The sequence below is a fragment of the Emys orbicularis genome, chromosome 25 (assembly GCF_028017835.1).
Source record: "Emys orbicularis isolate rEmyOrb1 chromosome 25, rEmyOrb1.hap1, whole genome shotgun sequence".
NCBI lineage: Eukaryota > Metazoa > Chordata > Testudines > Emydidae > Emys > Emys orbicularis.
Window position 1 is genome coordinate 17,651,107 of NC_088707.1, and position 9,870 is coordinate 17,660,976.

Consider the following 9,870-nt stretch of genomic DNA (forward strand, 5'->3'; position numbering starts at 1 on the left):
TACCCTGCTCTAGGACCCCAGAAGGTTGGGAGGGAGGTTAGCAAGTGGAAATGGTAAAACCGCAATGAAGTATTACCCTGGACTCAATGGCATTTCTCCATTGTTCTGTCTGCTTTGGGGCAGTGACAAAACACGTCCTGCTGCATTCGTTATTTCAAAGGGTGGTTTAGGATTTTCATTCTCAGACACGGTGCACAAAGCAAGACTCAACCCTCGGTGTAAACTAAACAAGCTGCCCACAGATTCTGGCAGCCACAATGAGCATTTGATGTGAGAGCTTAGACCTGTCCCTGTCCCTGAAGGAGGGTGTCATCTGTGAGGGGACTGAAACACCCAAACTTTCAGTAACTCTGTTATCAGTGCCTGTGAGTGTAATTTAAAGCATAAGAAAAACCACACTGGGCTAGACCAATAGTCCAGCTAGCTCTGTATCTTGTCTTCTGACAGTAGCCAATACCAGGTGCCCCAAAAGCAACTCAACAAGGCACCACTGGGAGTTGAACCCAGGCTCTCCTGTTTACAAAACAGGTACTTTAACCAGCTAAGTCATGGTGCCTGCCTCAGTTTAAAGTATTGTGTCTGCCCACACCTGACTCCCTGCCAACCCGCACAGGGCCCTGACAAGTGTTGCTCGTGTTTGGATTCTGTAAAGCAGAGGAGCAGGTGAAGTTTTACTCCCAAGGTGTGTGTGTGATTCTTTGGACAGGTCTATGCAACAAAATTAGGTCGATGAAACTACAATACTTATGGGTGTAAAAAATTTACACCCCCCCTGAGCAATGCAGTTATATCAACCTAACCCCGGTGTAGATAGCGCTGTGTCACCAGGAGGGCTTCTGCCATCAACATAGCTTGGGGAGATGCTTGGTTAGTGAAGACCCAGAGAATAGGTGGCCCATGACTCTTGCATTTGGGGAGGCTGGGTGTGAGCACTGGAAGCTCCCAAGAATTGGCGGGCCATTGGTACCCGGACCGTGGAGCTGCCCCCCCCCACTCCAGCCCCTTCACTCATTCTCCTCCCTCTGAGGCCCCACCTGTGCTCCACCCTTGCTCCCCTTTGGCTACTTCCCTCCCCTGCTCTGCCTCTTTGGCTGAGGCCTGCTGGTCTACCTTTCGCTTGCTCCTCTCCTCACCTGCTGCTCGTGCCTCTACACCCCCTACCCCAAGGTCTGCCTGCCACCCACACCTCTCTGCTCCTTCCCTGAGACCTGTCCTGCCCACCACTCACACCTCTCTGCCCCCTCACCTGAGACCCGACTTGCCCACCGCTTGCACCTCTCTGCCCCTTCCCCTGAGACCCACCCTGCCCACCGCCCTCACCTCTCTGCCCCCTTCCCTGCCCATGTCCCAGACCTCTCGGCCCCTCCCCTGAGACCTGCCCTGCCCACCGCTCTCACTTCTCTGACACACCCTGTCCACCTCTTTCTTCTGTCTTCTGTTGTTATTCCATGAAACATCAAGGATGGAATAAAAAGGTGAGTTTACTCCAGGGCGAGGAAAGAAAGGAGCCACCAACCCCCTGGCAAAGCTCAGTGCCCCAGAGTAAACCTGCCCCCTGCTATTGCAATCACTGATGTACTGGGGATATGACGGGAAAGGGACTGTCTGAATTATCAAGGCAAGAAATGGACAACAATCTACAGCAACGTCATTAACCAAAAACACACTCTCATCATGCTCCAGCCAGAAGGGAAATGGGCAGGAATTCTTGCAGTTAGGCCATGGACATATTTACACAATGGCACAGCAGTGAGTGTGCTGTGGAAGCTGGTCTGAGGAAACAATTGAAATTGATCACTCAGGGTATGTCTATACCCAGCCGCTAGTTCGGCGGCTGGGAATCGAAGTTCTGGGTTCGACTTATCGCGTCTTGTCTGGACGCGATAAGTCGAACCAGGAAGTGCTCGCCGTCGACTGCGGTACTCCAGCTAGATGAGAGGAGTACCGCGGAGTCGACGGGGGAGCCTGCCTGCCGCGTGTGGACCGAGGTAAGTTCGAACTAAGGTACTTCGAACTTCAGCTACGTTATTCACGTAGCTGAAGTTGCGTACCTTAGTTCGATTTGGGGGTTTAGTGTAGACCAAGCCTCAGTGAGAACAGAACTAGAGTGTAGTGAGACACATATATAAAGCAAGTAGTTGTAGCCAAGAGGTTAAGGTGATGGGCTAGAAATCCATTGGGGTCTCCCTGCGCAGGTCTGAATCCTGCCAACTTCAGAGGCAGTTGTGATTCTCTAGTTTTAGTTTCAACGGGTGCTGGGTCTTGTTTCACTCTCAGGCTATGTCTACACCGCAGAGTTATGCCACTTTAATTAAAGTGTTTTAATTAAACAGCTGTTGCATGTTCACACTATGACCCTTGTGTCGGCAGAGCGCATCCATGCTAGCAGCTCTTGCATTGCCACAGAGAGCAGTGCACTGTGGCTATCCCACTGTGCAACTGGCCGCAGGGTGTTTTGGGAAGGGTTTGCAATGCCTCATGGGCCAGTACAGCATCACATGATGCAAGTTTCTCTATCCCATTGGGCATCCTACTAGATTGCCAGCTGCTTTTCAACTGCAATGTGCGTGGTGGGGTAGAGACCGTTTGTGTGTGGGGAGAGACAGTGTGTGTGTTGGGGGAGTGTGTGTGTTGGGGAAGAGTGAGTGTGTAGGCACACTGTCTCTAAGTTCAGACAGCTGCTGGAAGCAACAAGTCCTGAGGCAGGGGGAGGGGGACAGCCCTGACATCAACCCCCGCTTCTCTCACTGGCTCAGCACAGCACAGCAGTCTCTGTCACATACACACACACACATACACACACTGCTGCCTGCTTAGCTGTGTCGGGGTGCTGGAACAGGGGGGTTTAGAGGGCCATGGCCCCACCACTCTTTACTGGCTGTTAGGACAAATGATGGAGGGGGGGAAAGGGTGGAGTCTTGGGGGGAAGAGGCGTTCTGTGGGTATGGGCTCGGTGGGAGAGGTGGTGTGAGTGTGGGTCCTTGGGGATGGGGTGTCATGGGAGCGCCACAGTTTGGACAACAGTAGGCCCCACACACACTGTAAGGAAGCTTCCGCTGCCCCACTCTGTGTTCATAGAGCGGGAGAGAGCAGCATTCCATGGTAGTGATTTGCTCCCCGGGGCTCCGGCAGTGGGGCTCGGGAGGCGATTTAAAGGGCCCAGGGCTCCGGCCGCTGCAGGAAGCCCTGGGCCCTTTAAATCACCAGCCTGGGGAAGCCGGTCTGGTCCGGCACAGTGTACCCACTCTTGCCGGTATGCCATACTGTACCGTACCGGCTTACTTTCACCTCTGGAAGGTCCTCACATAGATCAATAACTGGTTAAAAGATAGGGAAAAAAGGGTAGGAATAAATGGTCAGTTTTCAGGATGCAAACAGGTAAATAGTGCTGTCTGTACTGGGACCAGTACTATTCAACATATTCATAAAGGATCTGCTAAAAAGTGAGGTGACAAAATTTGCAGATGATCCAAAACTACTCACGATAGTTAAGTCCAAAGCAGACTGTGAGGAGTTAAAAAGAGATTTCACAAAACTGGGTGAAAGGGCGACAAAATGGTAGATTAAATTCAATGTTGATAAATGCAAAGTGATGCACATTGGAAAACATAATCCCAACTATATATATAAAATGATGGGATGTAAAAGGAGGGGGGATGTAAAAGTGGGGGAGGGATAGCTCAGTGGTTTGAGCATTGGCCTGTTAAACCCAGGATTGTGAGTTCAATCCTTGAAGGGGCCACTTAGGGATCTGGGGCAAAATCAGTACTTGGTCCTCCTAGTAAAGGCAGGGGGCTGGACTCAATGACCTTTCAGGGTCCCTTCCAGTTCTAGGAGATAGGATATCTCCATTTATTATTATAAAATAGCTGTTGAAACTCAAGAGAGAGATCTTGGAGTCACTGTGGATAGTTCTCTGAAAACATCCACTCAATGTGCAGTGGCAGTCAAACAAGCGAACAGAATGTTGGGCATCATTAAGAAAGGGATAGATAATAAGAGAGAAAATCTTATTGCCACTATATAAATCCATGGTATGCCCACATCTTGAATACTGCATTCAGATATGGTCACCCCACCTTAAAAAAGATGTATTGGAATTGGAAAAGGTTCAGAAAAGGGGTATGGAGTGTCTGCCATATGAGGAGAGAATAATAAGACTGGGACTTTTCACCTTGGAAAAGAGATGACTAAGGGGGGACATGATAGAGGTCTATACAATCATGACTGGTGTGGAGAAAGTAAATAAGGAAGTGTTACTTATTCCTTCTCATAACACAAGAACTAGGGGTCACCAAATGAAATTAATAGGCAGCACGTTTAAAACAAACGAAAGGAAGTATTTTTTTCACACAATGCACAGTCAACCTGTGGAACTCCTTGCCAGAGGAAGTTGTGAAGGCCAAGACTATAACAGGGTTCAACAAAATGAGCTAAATCAATTCATGGATGATAGGCTATGAGCCAGGATGGATAGGGACAGTGTCCCTAGCTTCTATTTGCCAGGAGGTGGGAATGGGTGAAAGGGGATAGATCACTTAGTGATTACCTGTTCTGATCATTCCTTCTGAAGCACCTGGCTTTGGCCACTATGGGAAGACAGGATACTGGGCTAGATGGACCCAGTCTGACCCAGTATGGCCGTTCTTACGTCCTCATGCTCCTTTCATATAGATGCCTGGGATTCTGCCTCACAATGTGTCCCTGAGGTCTCAGCCAAAATGCCCTAGACAGGCAAACACTCTGGGATCCTGAAGCCTCTGCCACCCATGTAGCGCCCTATAGCTCATCCCTAACTCTTGATGCTGCTCCTTTCCATAGAATGTGAAAGGAGAGAAGGCGGTGCAGGAGCATTATGGGGATGCAGATCTGAGGCTCTGGGAGATACAGATTGTTTGAGAAATCAGAGTGTTGTAAACCATGTAGCCACCCCCTAAATCAGGGACCTGTTCCAGCCCTAAGTCTGGGCTGCCGGGATCCCTCCAACAGAGCAGGGTGCCCACAGATTACAGCCTGAAAATAGTCATGTGAAACTAACTCCTGCTGTCCCTGACAGGGTCTGCCCTAGACCAAATGACACCCCAGGCAAGACATGTCTTCGGTGCCTGTCCCCACATACATTAAACTTTTGAATATCTTATTTTTCATTGCATTTGTAGCTCATTTCATGATTTTGATGCACAATTTGGATGCATGATTTTCTTTGTCATATAAGATGATAAATTTGCATGCTAGGATCTGTAAACCTGTATTTATTCATGCCATATATAAGCAAATAAAACAAATTCATTTCCTCTAAGCATATAGAAACTTTTTAATTTTAACAGTAACTGAAATGTCCTAATATCTAGAAATCAAACTGTCACCAACACAGGGTCGACCAGTATTAAATAGTGTTACAGTAAGAGACAGCGTTAGAATGTTAACCATAGTCCTTTAGTTCAAAGGTAGTTTTTCTCGCCTTTGCCGTCATGAACTGAAGCACAGCATTAGGGAGATCAAAAGACTGGCCAATGGCATTTTCAAGTGCTAAAATAGCAAGTGATGTTGGTCTCTCATTGGCCATCATCGATTGAAGATATGGTTTAATGAACTGGAGCTTCAAGGTGAGGGTGGCTCTGTCCACTGTCTTCCCTTGTGCTGCTGGGCACCAAGTCCCTGGCAGCCAATATGTGAAGCTGGAAGAAGAGAGTGGGGTGGCAAGTGGCAGCAGGACTTTTGCCAGCAGGGTCTAGCTGCCCAACTTCCTCCTCATACCACTGGGCCCCAGTCGCCTTCAGGTAACTAAGGCAGGAATAGGGTGAGGAAGAAAGTAAAGCTGAGCAAGGAAGGCAAAAGTTAATCTCGCCTTCATGGGCCACTCGCAAGAACATCCTTTTTCTGTGCCACAGCTGACAAAAACGTCCCAGACAGAAAAGCAGTAGGCCAAACTACAACCTAGCAGCTGCTGAAGTAGCTCAGTTGGGTGAGTGCTAGACTGAAGCTCTCAAGGTCCCCGGTTCAATCCCAGGCTTAGGCATACTCTTCCATCCCTCTTTGTGCAGAGGTGGCTGTTTTCTGAAAATGAAGCAGTTCCTTTAACTGCCACGAATCCTTCATTTTGGGCTATGCAGCAGGAAAAGACACTGTGGGCTTCTGCACCGAGTTGGCCCACCTGACCTTTCATTCTTCTCTTGCTCTTTCTCAGCAAGGGGGAAAAAAACAAGCTCTCCTTCAAGGAAGAATCACAAGGGCAATGTAAGGATGACTTCCTGAGCACCGGCTCATCCTCTGCTCTACCAGCTGACCTATCGAAGGGCTGCTGCCACTTTCTCCAGGTTCACCCATTGGTGTGTGCCAGGACGAGTGACCGCCAAGTGGATGGAATTTGAAGGGAGGGGTACAACACCATGACAAAGTTTCTGTAGTGTAGTGGTTATCACGTTTGCCTAACACGCAAAAGGCCCCTGGTTCAGAAACATGCTGGTTTCCTTTTCCCGGATCCCCTTGCTGTTCAGGTAGGCGCTCCTCCTTCTGCTATTGGCCTATCCCTGGGATAACTCCAACCCCCGCATGACAGAGGGTGGTGACATCAGTGGAGAAAGTGCCTTGGTGTCAGTCTGGAGAACCTAGAGCAGTTAGGCGTGTCACCTTTTGGAGGCTTGTGGCTTGGCCTCCTCTGCCCTTGGAGGTTGGCCTATAGAGGCCATTACTTCCTGCTGGTCTCCTTTGCGTGACTTGCAAAAGGAGGAAGTAAGACAGGAATGGGGCAATAGAGGAAAGTCAAGCTGAGGAAGGCAGGGAAGAAGCTGTGCAGCTAAGTGGGGATAGTAGAGCACCACCATTCGTTCTGCCAAAGCCTGGGGAGGTGGAGTTGGATGTTGGGAGATAGAATCCTGTGCCTGCCTCTTGGCATCCCTGGGATGGCTACTTGCAGCCCAGGAGAAGCGGGGTTCTGGGTGGAAGGAAAAGAAGCAATGGTGAGGCTGCGTGGGCACCTTTCTGGCCGAGATGGTGTGCTGTGGTAGGTTTGGGAGTTGCCTGCAAGCCATATGTGGACTTGGTGCTGCTCCTTTCTGGTTGACCTGGAGGCACCATTGACAACTTGGGAGTGGGGGTGGGGTGGTGGCTGTGAGCAAATGGGATCCAGAAAGCCCAGCCTGCCCCTCCAGGGGTCGAGTCTTTCTCTTCTCTCCTGCTATGGGGAGCCCAGCCTTAAGCCTACCCAGCATGTGCTGCAGCTCAAGCATTAAGCCTTCCTGTGTGGCCTGTGCTGGAGATGACCCTGAACCCCTGTGGGGTACTGTTGGGGGGAAATCCCAACTGCAAATAATTCTGGCCAAAAGATCAACCCGTTGGGTCGAATGGGGCAAGCTGAAGACCTGGTGACTTAGTCCGCAGGGCCAGCAGGTCAAGCCATTTTCCTACATGTGGGGGAGGCAGCTGCTGTGGTTCGCTCTTCCCGCTCTCTGCACTGCTGCACCCTAAAATCCCTGTTGGCCAGCAAGATGAGCCAGGAGGCAAAGGGGTGACCCAAGCCCCCTCTGGCACTGCCCCCACCCCAGGCAGCCCACGGAGACCCGATGCCTCACAAGCTACACACAGAGACGTGCCAGCAGCGCTAAGGCAGAGCTCTGCCCCCCTCCCTCCATGCCACGCTGCTCCTGGAGTGGCCGGCATATCCCTGCAGCCCCGAGTGCAAACTCCGCCACTGCCCCCCCAGATCCCACTGTCTAGGAGCCACTGCTGGAGGGGAGTGTGTGCCGGTCACTTTGGGAGCCACACCACCCGAGGTAAGCACCGCCACCCCTGACCCCCTCCTGCACCCCTACCCCCTACCCCAGTGCAGAGGCTCTCTGTGTCTTGAACAAGCACTTTCAAGGATTGGCCAAGAACTTCTTTTCTGTTTATGAGAAAGATATACCAAAAAGGGAGCCCAACAGACAAGTTTCATTCGCAAGGACAAACTGGCAGGCCAAGCCAGGATTTCTCCATTACTAGCAAGGCTCTTCAGCCAACTCTTCCCAAAGGCCAGTCTCTAGAGACTTTTGTGACATGATGTACCTCAAAATAGTCCCCTGTAGCCCACATATTCATCATTCATATATGGTTGTGATATTTCATACAAAGCATTCTATGTAAATTTTCATATGAAACGTCCTGATCTGCTGAAATCCGTCCTTCTGTCCAAATATGTATAGCATGAAGGTGTATGAAGTTATGCATTTTGCTGTATGGTTGTTACTGAAATATGCTATAATTTTGCTAGTGACCCCTGCCCACGAGGGTGTTCAACAACCATGAATCAGCAGAGGAGTTGTAATTAAGGGATCTGCAATTCAGTGACAGATGCCCAAACACCACACTATGGGGACTGCTCAAGTCTATGACTCAGTTGCACAAGACCACACCAGGAGGATTCCCCAAGCTAGTGACTCAGCAGAGCCCACCCGGACATGTCTGGGCAAGAGTCTTCTAGACACTTGAACTAAGAATATAAAATAGGAGACTGTGGCATCATGTTTTTGCCTTTCTCCTCCCCCATCTACGCTGGAAGCAGCAGGAATCCTAAGAAAATGAAGGTAATCTGAGGACAGTGGTCCAGGTTTCAGCGGGAATTCTATGTATTAAGGAGGGTAACATCCAGTGGGATGAGAAAATTGATTGACCTAATACTGCCTAGTGTAATAAGGTGTAGAGTTTAGATTGTGCATTTATCTTTAATTTCTTTGTTAACTTACTTTGATCTTTTATGCCTACCATTTATCATCCTTAAAAATCCATCTTTCTGTAGTTAATAAATCTATTTTATACTTTACTTAAAATATCTTATTTTGCTTGAAGTACTTGGAAAATCTCAGCTCAGTTAGAAGGCTGGTGCATGTACTGTTCACAATGAGGGAGGGGCGGATTAGGTAATAAGCTCACACTGATCAGGCTTCTGACTAGGACAAGACGGTATAATCCAGGGGTACAAGGCTGCAGAGCTGAGGGGAATTGGCTGGAGGCTCTCTATCATTAGTTTAATGCGTGGCTGGGAGAAGCATTCATGTAACTCAGTTGGATGTGTCCCTACCTGTGGATGTCTGTGTAAATCAGGGGTAGGCAACCTATGGCACGCATGCTGAAGGCGGCACGCGTGCTGAAGGCGGCACGCAAGCTGATTTTCAGTGGCACTCACACTGCCCAGATCCTGGCCACCAGTCCGGGGGGGGGGGGGGGCTCTGCATTTTAATTTAATTTTAAATGAAGCTTCTTAAATATTTTGAAACCTTATTTACTTTACATACAACAATAGTTTAGTTATATATTATAGGCTTATATAAAGAGACCTTCTAAAAACGTTAAAATGTATTACTGGCACACAAAACCTTAAATTAGAGTGAATAAATGAAGACTCGGCCCACCACTTCTGAAAGGTTGCCAACCCCTGGTGTAAGTGCAATAGCTGCCAGAGATTCGCAGCTTGTCATGGCATCACAGTGTGAGAGGGAGTCCAGGCGGTGGGACACAGGGCTCAGGGGTCCCACTGTTCAGGTTGCATCCCGTAGATCCCATCACAGACTTTCAACAACCATGGCGGATGTTCACTGAGACAGAGAGAGAGAGATGCCAAAATAGTGATCTCCAGTGCCTGCAGACATCAAACTATCAGGAATTCTGCACACAGAGAGGGCCTTGCTAGTGGAAAATGCCTTTGGAAAAGACCCTTCCATCAGCAGCTGAGGTCGTACAGTGCTTAGTACTCTGTGTTGTGGCCTCAAGAGCCATGGATGCAAGTTGAGTTACGGTGACCTTTTCCCTGTTTCCACATTTCTTAGGTGCCTCCTTCCGACACTTGTCAGAAAAAACGACCGGAGGAGGGAGAAAACTTGTTCACCTTAGCCTCTA

General features: G+C 49.3%; 1 non-coding gene across 1 annotated transcript; it reads right to left on the bottom strand.

Annotated features, from left to right (window-relative positions):
- Positions 1 to 482: 482 nt before the first annotated feature.
- On the bottom strand, positions 483 to 556 carry TRNAT-UGU (transfer RNA threonine (anticodon UGU)). The gene has a single exon. It is a non-coding gene; the product is annotated as a tRNA-Thr (tRNA).
- Positions 557 to 9,870: the final 9,314 nt, after the last annotated feature.